This window comes from Lepidochelys kempii, chromosome 11, assembly GCF_965140285.1.
Source record: "Lepidochelys kempii isolate rLepKem1 chromosome 11, rLepKem1.hap1, whole genome shotgun sequence".
Taxonomy (NCBI): Eukaryota; Metazoa; Chordata; order Testudines; family Cheloniidae; genus Lepidochelys; species Lepidochelys kempii.
Window position 1 is genome coordinate 1,579,646 of NC_136390.1, and position 13,205 is coordinate 1,592,850.

A 13,205-nucleotide genomic window follows, 5' to 3' on the forward strand; every position below is an offset into this window, starting at 1 on the left:
TGTAGTTGAACAGGCCGTCTGGTGAGGCTCTCTGCTAGCGATGCTGAGTCTGAAGAGCATGTTCACCTGGTTCAGAGTGGCCCTGCTCACCCCTTGTCCAGCTGCAGTGTGCAGGTCTTGGCCCCCACCAGCCCCCATTGGTGGGTTGTGGTCATGTTGTATCTTTCTGTTTCCCTGTCCCTGGGGCCACGTATTCAGCAGGGAAGGGGAGACAGGCAGCTGGCTGAGAGCAGAGGGTGGAGGAGCTGGTCACTGATCCCTGGCGACAGACTGGATTGGTGGCTAGGATGGAACAAGGCTGCATCCCACAGCAAGAAGGCTGATATGCTGGTGTACCCCATGGTGAGGTCAACACCCCCGTGCACCCTGTGATGAGAAGGCCAGAGTAGCCTGCTGTCCTGGTGCCAGTGGGACCGACCTCGTCTCCATGTTTTGTAGGCTGCCCCGTGGGCGCTGAGGTTTGTTGTTTCTGTTATTTCTTTTCCTTTTCCTCGCCAGGTCCTGGGCTGCCAACCTCAAAGAGCAAACAGACTGGCTGCATTGTGAGTGACAGTGCTGGGGGGTCGTGCGCGTAAACACAGGGCTCTTGATGGCCAGGCAGTGGGTGATGGAAGTGAACTCATCTCGTGACATCAGCCCTGTGGCTTCAGGGGAAAGCAGTGGTCAGGCTGCCCCAGAAGGAGCGGCTCTGTTTTCCTTCGCGCTTGGTGCCCGTCTAACTTATAAACTTTAATGGCCAGTTTAAGAGGTTCCTGCATGGGCACCTTGTTGCCAGTTTTAGGTTTTTAATGTGGAAACTTTTCCCTTTGCGGTCGTGGGAGGAAAGAGTTTGGGCCACGGGGCCGTAATCAGGACTTGTGGGTGCCGATGAGACAGCCCAGAAGGGCTCTGGTTCCAGTCGCTGACAACAAAGGAGGGTTGGCTGCACCGGCGTGTGAGTGGCACTGACCGAGCTGACCCAACTGGGGCGGGGGGAGACGCTCGCCCCATCCAGCCAGCCTGCCCCAGGAGCCCTGCCTGTACAGAGAGGATGCACAGAGGGGACTTCCTTCCTGCAGGAAAGGAACGTGTGCGGCGAGGGCGCACAGCCTGTCAGTGCATCCAGAGCCATGTCAGCAACTGCCCCAGGCCTAGCCACGCCCTCACACAAACACACCCAGTAAACCCATGACTCCAGATTTAGCTCCTTCTCAGACGCTGACTAGAAATCTCTGGAGTTTGCCAGCGAGAAACCCCCGCTATTGATCTTGCCCCCAGGTGTAGTCTCTTTGGGGCTGGACTCTGTGAACTCTGTATGGCAGTGAGAAGTCCTTGGAGAGGAATTGGTGGAGTGCTTCCCTCCATTGATCAGGGAGGGTACTGCCCCAGTGCAGGTGGGCTGGAGCTTCAGGCGCAGAATTTGGAGCCTGGGTCTACTCCTGACTTTGCCACTGACTTACTGTGTGACCTTGGGCAGGTCCCTTCCCCAGTCCGTGCATCAGCTTCCCCCTCTGTTACACTGAGGCTATCAATGTGTCTGTCTCCTCCTTGGGCGGGGTGTGTGTTAATCTCCTGTGTCTGTGGAGTAGGTTGGGTGGGGAAGGACAGTGGCCATCCCTTCGTGCTCGTGGATTGTGCTGCTGGGGCCTGGGCATGAATCCAGGCTGTGGGGTTAGTGGGGCGCCTTGTGCAGAGTGAGATAAAGCCAGTGCCCGCGCCACCCAGCCAGACTGGAGTGCCATCTGAGTCAAAGGGCTGGAAATGGGTGGCCAGGGCTCAGAGTGGTGCCGGAGCTAGCAATGTCTCACCTTACTCAGAACCACACAGGGCTGGTCAGATCTTCGCGCAGGACAGAGAGGTGCAGCCTAGAGTAGGGGCCACACAGAGGGCCTTGGCTCTGGGCTGCCTGGAGGGAGAGAGGCAGCTCTGGGGATAGCTCAGCTGGAGTCCTGGTTGCCCCATGTTCATGCTCAGCAGGAAGGTCATGGCCTTTCCTTTTGACCCTGCCCTTGTCAGGCTGATCGCGCTGTCTGTCACTTGGGTGCTGGATCAGCTCTTTGCTCTGCTACTCGCAGGGAGCGCGCTGTGGGGCCAGACTGGAGGATGGTGTTGATTGCACTCTCAGCAAATTTGCGGATGATACTAAACTGGGAGGAGTGGTAGATACGCTGGAGGGCAGGGATAGGATACAGAGGGACCTAGACAAATTGGAGGATTGGGCCAAAAGAAATCTGATGAGGTTCAATAAGGATAAGTGCAGGGTCCTGCACTTAGGACAGAAGAACCCAATGCACAGCTACAGACTAGGGACCGAATGGCTAGGCAGCAGTTCTGCGGAAAAGGACCTAGGGGTGACAGTGGACGAGAAGCTGGATATGAGTCAGCAGTGTGCCCTTGTTGCCAAGAAGGCCAATGGCATTTTGGGATGTATAAGTAGGGGCATAGCGAGCAGATCGAGGGACGTGATCATCCCCCTCTATTCGACATTGGTGAGGCCTCATCTGGAGTCCTGTGTCCAGTTTTGGGCCCCACAGTACAAGAAGGATGTGGATAAATTGGAAAGAGTCCAGCGAAGGGCAACAAAAATGATTAGGGGTCTGGAACACATGACTTATGGGGAGAGGCTGAGGGAACTGGGATTGTTTAGTCTGCAGAAGAGAAGAATGAGGGGGGATTTGATAGCTGCTTTCAACTACCTGAGAGGTGGTTCCAGAGAGGATGGTTCTAGACTATTCTCAGTGGTGGAAGAGGACAGGACAAGGAGTAATGGTCTCAAGTTGCAGTGGGGGAGGTTTAGGTTGGATATTAGGAAAAACTTTTTCACCAGGAGGGTGGTGAAACACTGGAATGCGTTGCCTAGGGAGGTGGTAGAATCTCCTTCCTTAGAAGTTTTTAAGGTCAGGCTTGACAAAGCCCTGGCTGGCATGATTTAATTGGGGATGGGTCCTTTTGAGCAGGGGGTTGGACTAGATGACCTCCTGAGGTCCCTTCCAACCCTGATATTCTATGATTCTATGCCCTGACTGGGGGAGTTGAAGGTGGCGTCTTTTGGTTCAGGAAGCCCCATGGATTGTGTCCTGGCTGCTGGAGAGGCCAGCTCTCCCCTGTGGTAGCTCATCACTGTGATCAGCTGAGGCATCTGAACTAACAGCCGTGTGGGCTAAACTAGAGGGCAAGGGGCAGGAGAACCTCTGGCAAAGACCCCGCTAGCCCCCTCCCGGTCTGATGGAGCTCGGATTGCTTTGCAGAGCCCATCTTGCCAGGCTGTCCCTGGTGAGGGGTTTCTTGGTGTTGGGGCTGGAGATCCTTTTGTGGAGACTGATCCATGTGGAGTTTTGGTAAGTGCTGAGGGCGTGAGACTCTGCTGTCACTTCCACTAAACCCAAATACATACAGAGATGGAGAACAGCATTGATTCCAGTTAGAGCTGCATGGTTAGTGCACTGGCATGACTTAGCAGAGCACAGCTAAAGGGCACTGCCAGCCTGAAACCGAGTCTATTGAGAAACAAAGCTAAGAAGTTCTTAGGTGCTGCTCTTGTTCTGGTCGCTTTGCCCCTTACTCCCTCCACCCCCTGCAAATGGGTGTGTTTGTAGAATCACATTTTCCTATTTTAGTGAGTGTTTTTCCTCTGCCCTCTTGCTGTGTGACAGACCCACACAGCGACGGGACAGACTCACTGTACAGGGGAATGGGGACACGCACTGATGCTATTGGCGGCACCAAGGAAACCCGTAGAGAATCTCCAGGAGACTCCCTCTTCTCTAGTCTCTCTCAGTTCTGACCAGCTCAGGTGTCTCTGTGTGTGCAGCAATAGCAGGGGCCTCTGCTCCCTCCGGCAGCCCAGCCCGCATTCCCACGGCTCAGGGCATGATTTCTTCTGCCCGGTGCTGACATCCCTTTCTTTGGGAGTGATGGATTCTCCTCATGACCTTGTATGTAGCTCAGTGGGCCCTTCAAGGGGCTCTGTCCTTGGACAGCATGGCTTCTGTGCTGCCCTTGCTGCTCACTGGCTTTGCCCTGCCCACTGCTCCCTCCGTCAGCCCCTGAGGTCCCAAGGGGCTAGGTTGATGCTTCGTCTTTGGTGATCAAGGAGCTCCTCCTGGCCCACAGGGCTCTGTTTCCCCCCTTGCCCAGCAGCTGACAGACTGGGGAGCTGTAGAGGAGTCTCAGGAGTTGGGGTCTGTGGTGCCGTCCCGGGGGTTGCCTGGAGCATGACATCCCCAGGTGTGCAGGCAGGGCTCTGCCGTGTACCTCTAGCTAGTCTGTCCATCGAGACCTGGTTGGGGAAGCCCTACCGGGGGTGCCTGGCCAGCTCCATCTTGGAGTGTGACCGTGCTTTCGCTGGCATTGAGGCCGTTCCCAGGCTGCCCTGCGGGTTGTGGGGAGGGTGTGCAGGGGGAGCTAGCTTGGCAGAAAGTTCTGCCACAGCTATTGAGCTAACCCCGGGGTGGCACCAAGAGCTCCATAAATAGCACTCCCACCCAGCGGCAGAGGCGTGGCCATGGGCTACCAGCTATTTCATACCATGAGCTTTCAAGTGGTCGACATGCGCCTTCCACATGAGCCATTTGTACATCTGCTTTGCGTGGGGGAGGGTTTCAAAGAGAAAACCCAGCATGCAAAGTCTGTGTATTTCCAGCCTGTCCCAGGAGACTCCTCCATGGGCTCAGCCCAGGGCTGGCGATGGGTGCCTGAGAATGGCCCGGAGCAAACTGACTTACAGATGCTCCCTGCGCTACATGCCCAGGAGGCCTGCCCAGTGCAGCCACTCCAGCCCCGGGAGAACCCTGCCTCTCCTAGGCCTGGAAGTGATTCCTCAGAGCCGAATGGTGTAATATATGAATCCATGATGATGTCAGTCCAAGGAGAGTCCAGTGCAGATGGAAGGGACTGGGTTGTGGGTGCTGATTCCCTGGAACAAGCATGGGCAGTGCAAGGGGAGCCTACCCTGGAGGGACCCCAGGCGGGGAAGATCCTGTCTCCAAGGCCCACTCAGTCCTGTCCTCTGCTGAGACTGACCAGTCATCTGTGTTGCCAGCTCTGGCAACTTTACTGCCAGTCTTGTAGTGCTTGGGTGTTTGTGAAAGTGCCGGCTCCCAGTCCCAGGATTAGGGGAGAATCTCCACTTTCATTGGGAAAGATGAGGACGTTCCTAGCCTCCTGGCTGCAGGGGAGGTGTGTAGTGCAGCCCCAGTGACCCTGAACTGCTTGCTTTCAGACCCAAAGCCAAAGAGCCAGAAGCCCAACCTGTAGCATGGATTAAATACACCTGAACTTTAGGGCCCTGACTCAGGATCTTTCAGCGTTTGCAGCTGGCAATGCTGAGTTAGTGCCAGCAGGGCTGGTGTGTATGTGGGTTGAGCCCCCAGCATGTCTCAGGTGGGGTGGGTCTCAGAAGGCCAAGATGTTCTCATAGAACATCATAGAAATGTGATGCTGGAAGGGCCCTCAACAGGCCATCAAGTCCAGCCCTCCGGCGCTGAGGCAGGACCAAGAAAACCTCAACCAGCCCTGACCGGTGTTTGTCCAACATGTTCAGTGATGGGACTGCACAACCTCCCTAGGTCACCTAGTCCAGTATTTAGCTAGTCGGGAGTTAGAAAGCTTTCCCCAATATCTAACCTAAGTCTCCTTTGCTGCAAACTGAGCCAATTCCTTCTTATCTTGCCCTTGGTGGGCAGGAGAACAATTGATCACTGTTCCCTATGTAACAACCTTTGACTTCTGTGAAGACTGTTGTCAAGTCCCCCTCAGCCTTCTCTTTCAACTTTTCTTCAGAAGTCGGGTTTTCTAAAGCGCTGATCATTTTTGTTGTTCTCCTGTGGACTTTCTCCAATTTGTCCACATCTATCTTAAAGTGCAGCACACAGAACTGGACACAGTACTCCGTCTGAGACCTCACCAGTGCTGAGCAAAGCGGGACAGTGACCTGTGTCTTACATTCAACACTCCGGTTAATACGCCCAGCATGAGATTAGCCTTTGTCACAACAGCATCACACTGTCAACTCATATTTATGTAGCCAGTTTTCCCCAATTTGTAGCTGTCCATTTGAAAGTGTAGTACTCTGTACTTGTCATTACTGAATTTTGTCTTACTGATTTCAGACCAATTCATCAAGCTAATTTGGTTGGCACGTTCCGTTCTTTCCACTGGGTCAATGGTCTGCAAAGCCTAATGTGTCTGCACCCCCACTCCTCCCGGGGAGGGCAGCTGAATGCCAAGCACCCAACTTGGAGTGAAACTGCCCGTTCTTCTTCGAGTGCTCGCTCATGTCGATTCCAGTTAGGTGCGTGCGTGCTGCATGCACAGTCATTGGAAAGTTTTTTCCCTAGCTGCACCCGTTGGGTCGGCTGTGGAGCCCCCTGGAGTGGTGCCTTCATGGCGCTCAATATATGACCCTGCCAACCTGGCGCTTCCTCAGTATGTTCTTATTGCCAGTGACGGTCGTTGGAACTGTGGTGTCTTGCTTTGCAAGCTCTCCATGTTTCCCTAGCATTCTGACTGTTTGTACTTCGTAGTTCTTAGTTAGTATAGTTAATAGTTAGTTAGCTGTTGGGCTTGGGGGTTTACCCTTTACTCTGACCATGTTCTCCTTGGGGGGCTTACATGCCCAAGGGTCCAAGCCCTGCAATTCCTGCAACAAGCCCATGCCAACGGGCGATCCACTTAACGCTTGTTTAAAGTGTCTGGGGGAAGCACACCAAGCAGACAAGTGCAGGATTTGTAAAGGGTTTCGCCCCAGAACAAAAAAGGAGTGAGACTTTTGCCTCAAGCAGCTCCTGATGGAGGCGGCACTCAGACCGCAACCTACATTGGCGCGGCAAGACCCAGTACCGAGCTCATCTGTGTGCAGCGCCCTGGTGGCAGTGGTAGAAGTGGCACCGCGGAAAGACTCTGGGAGAGACCCAAGGCACTGCAGCTCCCCAGTGCCAAAACCGGCGGGATCACCACGGAAAGACTCTGGTCCTACTCCCCGGCACAGAAGTGACACCAGAAGCAGGGGAGGAGTGGATCTCCGACTCAGAGACCCACCCGTTCGGAGCCGGCCAGTGGGAGCACCCAGGGCTGAAGATCTTGGAGACGGCACAATCGACTTGGTCCCTGTAAGGGGGACCATGAGTCTGGTGCTGTTGGACTCCCCAGGCCAGCTCATGGAAGAGGTGGAATTGCCATCCACCCTGGACACCTTTGAGGCCGCAAGGGACTTCATCGCCATGACAGTGCCGAGGTCTCCCACCCTTCGTGCCAAGCCTTCGGTACCACAATGCGTGGCACCAACTCGAGGCAAACCGACGATGCTCTGTCCCTCGGCACTGCTGATGGAGTCCCGGCGCCGCTCGGAGTCGCTGTGCTTGTTGCACCCACGGCACTGCTCCAGGTCGTGCCAGTGCTCCTGCTTGCAATGCCGATCCTTGCATCGATCCCCGTCGCATAGCAGGTCCCGATCGCGGCACTGCTCCTGATCATGGCACCACTCCTCAGCCTTGCGGCACCGCTCCCCAGTGCGGCGGCGCTCACTGGTCCAGCTCCGCTCGGCACTGTCCTGGCCATCGGGGTCCTGGTCCCTGTCTTTGGACTTGGAGACAAAATCTAGATACTCTTGAGTGGGGCCGGCACCGGTCAGGCCATGGAAGGCCTGAGGTGGGGCTAGGGCCATGGCCTATGTATACCACCAGGCCCAGGGCACCCAATCTAAAGTGACCTCTGAACCGTGGGTGCTGGAGGCTTCCGCCAGTCGTCCAACCCTAGGGTTGTCGAGGAGGTACGGGTTTCCTCACCCTCCCCTGGAACCAACCCCAGTTCCTGAGCCTGATCCAGGTGTGGCTGGCCCTGTCAGAGAAGCAGGACGGGAGGCCCCTGGAGACCAAGAGGGTCAGGAGGACCCTGTTCCCCCATTAGCCTCCTTGTCTTCCTCCCTGGATGAGGTGGTTTCAGGCACCTCCATCTCGTGACCTCTCCCCATAGACAGCCACACCCACCAGCACCTCCTTCACAAGGTGGCGTGAAATATGGGCTTGCAGGCTGAGGAGGTGGTGGAGTCAGAGGACCCGATTGTTGACATCCTGGCCCCGTAAGGTTCTTCGAGGGTGATAGTGATCGAGGGTGACTCTACCACTCATCAAGACCATAAAAGCCAATGCTAAGAGCATTTGGCAGACCCTGGCCTCCATCCCTCCCATGTGAAGGGTGTGGAGAGGAAGTATTTTGTCCCATCTAAGGGGTACAAATACCTCTTCACACACCCGCAGCCTTGTTTGGTGGTGGTGGCGGTGGCGGCAGTAAAAGAGAAGGAGAGGCAGGGACAACAAGCCCCCGCCCCTAAGTCCAAGGATGCCAAGTGCCTGGATTTATTTGGACGCAAAGTATATTCTACGGGGCGGGATTGCAACTCACGATTGCCAACCAGTAGGCAGTTCTGTGTAGGTGCAGCTTCAGCTCCTGGAACTCGATGCTCAAGATTAAGGAACTGGTGCCACAGAGTTCAGGGAGGAGTTTGTAGCGATATTGGAGGAGGGCAAGGCAGGCCTTTTGAAGGTGCGCCCAAGGACAGTGCACCAGCCTTACTTCCGGATCCTTCCCCATCTTTTTCTAATCATCTGTCCTACTTCTACTGTGCTTGGTCCCAAATAACTTCAGACCGCTGGATCCTCCATACAGTAGAAGTAGGATATTCTCTCCAGTTCTGCTCCTACCCCAATTCCCCGTCCCCCTTCAGGAACCCTTCTCATGCGCAACTCCTCATCCAGGAGGTGCAGGTGCTCTTCGCCATGGGAGCGGTGGAGGAGGTTCTTCAGGAGCTCAGGGGCAAGGGATTCTACTCCTGATACTCCCTAATCCCCACGGCCAAGGGGGGGTCTCAGACCCATTTTAGATCTGCGCGCACTCAACAAGTTCATGGTAAAGTTGAAGTTCCGCATGGTCCCCCTGGGCACCATTATCCCCTCCCTGGATCCGGGAGAATGGTGCACCGCCCTCGACATGAAAGACGCGTACTTCCATATAGCGATTCATCCCGCACACTGGCGCTTCCTAAGCTTCGTGGTCAACCACAAGCATTATCAATTCACAGTCCTACCATTCAGCCTCTCAACAGCCCCCTGAGTGCTCACCAAGTGCATGTTGGTTGTGGCCGCGTTCCTCCGTCGGAGGCATGTGCAGGTATACCCCTACCTTGATGACTGGCTGCTCAGGGGTCACATCGGGGGCAGGTGGAGTCTCAAATCCGATTAGTCAGACACGTTAGAGCGACTGGGTCTCCTCCTCAACTTGAGGAAGTCAACCTTGGAACCAACCCAAAGGATAGAATTTATCGTGGTGGTGTTAGACTCAGATCAGGGAAGAGTGCTATTGCCAGAGTCCTGATTCCAAGCCATGACTGACATAATTCGTGGTCTCCAGCAATACCCGACCGCTACAGCAAGGGGGTGCCTGAGTCTCCTCAGCCACATGGCTGCTTGCATTTATGTGACCCGGCACACTAGACTGAGGCTCAGGCCTCTATAGGCATGGCTCACTTCGGCCTACCGCCTGGAATGCAACAGCCTGAATTCAGTGGTCACGGTGCCAGGGCACGTGCTCGAGGCCCTTCAATGGTGGCTTGACCCTCGGGCAGTGTGCAAAGGGGTCCCTTTCAGCAGCCCTCCTTGTCCCTAGTAATGGATGCGTCAGCTCTGGGATGGGGTGTGCATTTGGGAGACCTCCAAATGCAGGACCTATGGTCGCAGGACAAGCTCTCCCTCCATGTCAACGTCAAGGAGCTGAGAGTGGTGCGACTAGCATGCCACACTTTTCAGGCCCGACTACGGGGTCAGTACTTAGCAGTTCTAACAGACAACACCACTGCCATGTTTTACATCAACAAGCAGGGTGGAGCCCGGTCGTCCCCTTATGTCGGGAAGCCCTCCAGCTCTGGGAGTTCTGCATAGCCCACTCCATTCACCTGGAAGCATCCTGTCTACCAGGAGTTCAGGATGCACTGGTGGACCACCACAGCAGGTCCTTCCACACACACAAGTGGTGCATCTGGCTGCATGGCATACACCTTGTCTTCGCAGGGGCAGCCTTCATCACAGTGGCCCAGGGCCCAAGGTCCACGTTGGCGTCAGTGTCCTCGGCGTCCTTCGCCCCCCAGCGGGCACCGCCAGCAGCGGAACCGCCGAGAGAAGTGCTGGCACCGCGATTACACCCTACAGCTCTGGCAATGACCCTCCCATCAGCAGCACCGCTGACGGCTTTGGCTTTGACTTCACCGGCGTCGACGAGATCGGCTCCACCGGAACTAGCAGCTTCAGTACCTACCTTGGCACCAATATTTCCACCTCCCGCAGCCCCGGCACCGCAAACCATGGAATACTGTGTGCCACGAGACCCACGGGGTGCTGAAGGCAGTGAGCAAGGTCCGCTGCCAGGTCTCTCCTCCTCATCCTCCCCAGATGAAGCGGATGCTGGGACGTCGATGGCCCCAGTTCTGAAGGATAACAGGACACTCCAGCAGCTCTTACACCGTGCTGCCCAGAACCTGGGCATACAGGCAGAGGAGGTGGTGGAGGAATGAGACCCAGTTGTTAACATCCTCACACCCTTTGATCCATTGTGGTTCACCTTACCTTTGATAAAGACGATCATTGAGACGACCAAAATCCTGTGGCAGACCCCTGCTTCTCTGGCCCCTACGACCAAGAGGAATGAAAGGTGGTACTTTGTCCCTTCTAAGGGAGATGAACATTTACATGCCCCCGACTCACTGGTGGTTGAAGCGGCCAATCAGCAGGAGCGCCAAGGCTTCCAGGGCCCTTCCCCTAAGAATAGGGAGGCAAAAAGACTTGACCTGTTAGGCAGGAAGATCTATTCCACGGGGGGGACTACAGTTCCACATCGTGAACCAGCAGGCCATCATGAGCAGATAACTCACATAACACCTGCCCTGCGATGGCCAAGTTTGCAGAGCTCCTGCCACAGGACTCTCGTACTGAGTTCTCTGCATTAGTGGAGGAGGCAAAGCTGGTCTCCCGAGCTTCCCTACAGGTGGCATTGGACGTTGCAAGTGCAGCCTCAGGTACAATGGCCACGGGGGTTGTAATGAGAAGGGGCTCCTGGTTGTAGGTCTCTGGTCTGCCCCATGAGGTGCAGCAAATGATCCAGGACCTCCCCTTTGAGGGTTTGGCCCTCTTTTCCGACAAAATGGATAAGAGATTCCATAGTCTGAAGGGCTCAAGGGCCACCCTAAGATCTTAGGGGCTCCACACACCAGCCGCCCAGCATAGGCATTTCAGGACACAGCCTCCCTCCAGGTTCTACCAACCCCAGAACTGCCAGGACACTCCTCGTAGGAGGAATAGGAGTGGTAGAAGGAGGCAGCACCCCTCCTCAGGGCAGAGCTTCAGCCAGCCCAAGTATCCTCCCGGCCCCAGACCTTTCTTTTGAAGGTGCAGTCGAGGACAGCACACCAGTACCATGACTGCATCCATCCCCTCTTACCTTTTCATCCCGTCTATCCCCTTTCTACTGTGCTTGATCCCATATCACCTTGGACCGCTGGGCACTCTGCATGGTAGAGAGGGGATATTCCATCCAATTCTGTGCCCTCCCGCCCTTCCACGTCCCTCTTTAGGAACTCCTCTCATGAGCAACTTCTAATTCAGGAAGTGCACTCCCTCCTCTCGGTAGGGGTAGTGGAAGAGGTTCCTCAGGAGCAAAGGGGCAAGGGCTTCTACTCCTGGTATTTCCTAATACTGAAAGCTAAGGAGACCTATCCTGGACCTGTGGAAGCTCAACAAGTTTGTCAGGAAACTCAGGTTCCGCATGGTCTCCTTGACCTCCATTATCCCCACTTTGGATCCAGGAGACTGGTACGCTGCCCTCGACTTGAAGGATGCGTACTTTCGCATAGCAATAGTTCCACCTCACAGACGATACCTCAGGTTTGTGATGAACAACAGCCACTATCAGTTTACTGTCCTCCCTTTTGGCCTGTCAGCAGCACCTTGAGTTTTCACCAAAAGCATGGCAGTCGTTGCGGCGTTCCTGCGCAAGCAGCAGATACAGGTTTTCCTGTACGTCCACAACTGGCTGATCCAATGCCACTCGAGATCTCAAGAGGAGGAGCAGGTCGGTTTCATAAGAAGGACCTTCCTCGAACTGGGTCTCCTTCTCAACGAGGCCAAATCATCACTGTCCCTGGTGCAGAGGATAACATTTATAGGCACAATGCTAGACTCGACTCAGGCCAGGGCATACCTCCCAGAAGCCAGATTTCGGTCTCTAGGTGACATCATACAGGGCCTCAGGCAGTTCCCCACGACTACAACAAGGAGCTGCCTGAAACTGCTGGGGCATATGGCCGCATGTACCTATGTAGTACAGCATGCCAGACTCAGGCTTTGCCCGCTACAGGCATGGCTAGCGTCCGTTTATTGACTGGCTCAAGACGCTTTGGACAGCATTTTAACCCTGCCTTGCCCAGACTCCCTCCTGTGATGGCTCGACCCACAGGTAGTTTGTGCAGCAGTTCTCTGCCTCGGATCTGGGATGGGGAACAGATTTGGGAGACCTCAGGACACAAGCTCTCTGGTCTCAGGCAGACCTAGCTCAGCATATCAATGTCAGGGAACTGAGAGCAGTGTGCCTGGCATGCCAGGTTTTCAGAGCCCATATATCAGGCAGATATGTATCAGTCCTTACGGACAACACCACGGTGATGTTTTATATCAACAAACGAGGGTGCACGCTCCTTTCCCCTGTGCCAGGAAGCCCTCATGCTGTGGGACTTCTGTGTAGAGCACTCAATACACCTGCAAGCGTCGTACCTCCCGGGCATACCGAATGAGCTGGTAGACAGTCTCAGCCGATTTTTTCACGGCCACGAGTGGTCCCTCCAGCCGGACATCGTGAGCTCAATTTTCCATCCCTGGGGCTTTCCCCAAATAGACCTATTCACCATGCACTGCAACAGGAAGTGTCAGCTATTTTGCTCCTTCATGAATCACAACCCGGGTTCCATCGTGGATGCCTTCCTTTTTCTGTGGGGGGGGTCGTCTGCTTTACGCTTTCCCACCGGTTCCGTTGGTCCACAAGGTGCTCCTCAAGATCCACAAGGACCTAGCCCTAGTGATATTGATAGCTCCGGCCTGGCCATGCCAGCACTGGTTCACATCTCTCCTGGAAATGTCCATGGTGTCTCCGGTCACCCTACCACTTGTCCCGACCTGATCACGGCCGCC

At 55.2% G+C, this 13,205-nt stretch overlaps 1 protein-coding gene across 1 annotated transcript in view; it reads left to right on the forward strand.

Moving 5' to 3' along the window:
* The window catches only part of NHEJ1 (non-homologous end joining factor 1), a 146,180-nt gene that overhangs the window by 82,236 nt on the left and 50,739 nt on the right, over window positions 1-13,205 (forward strand). The window lies entirely within an intron of this gene.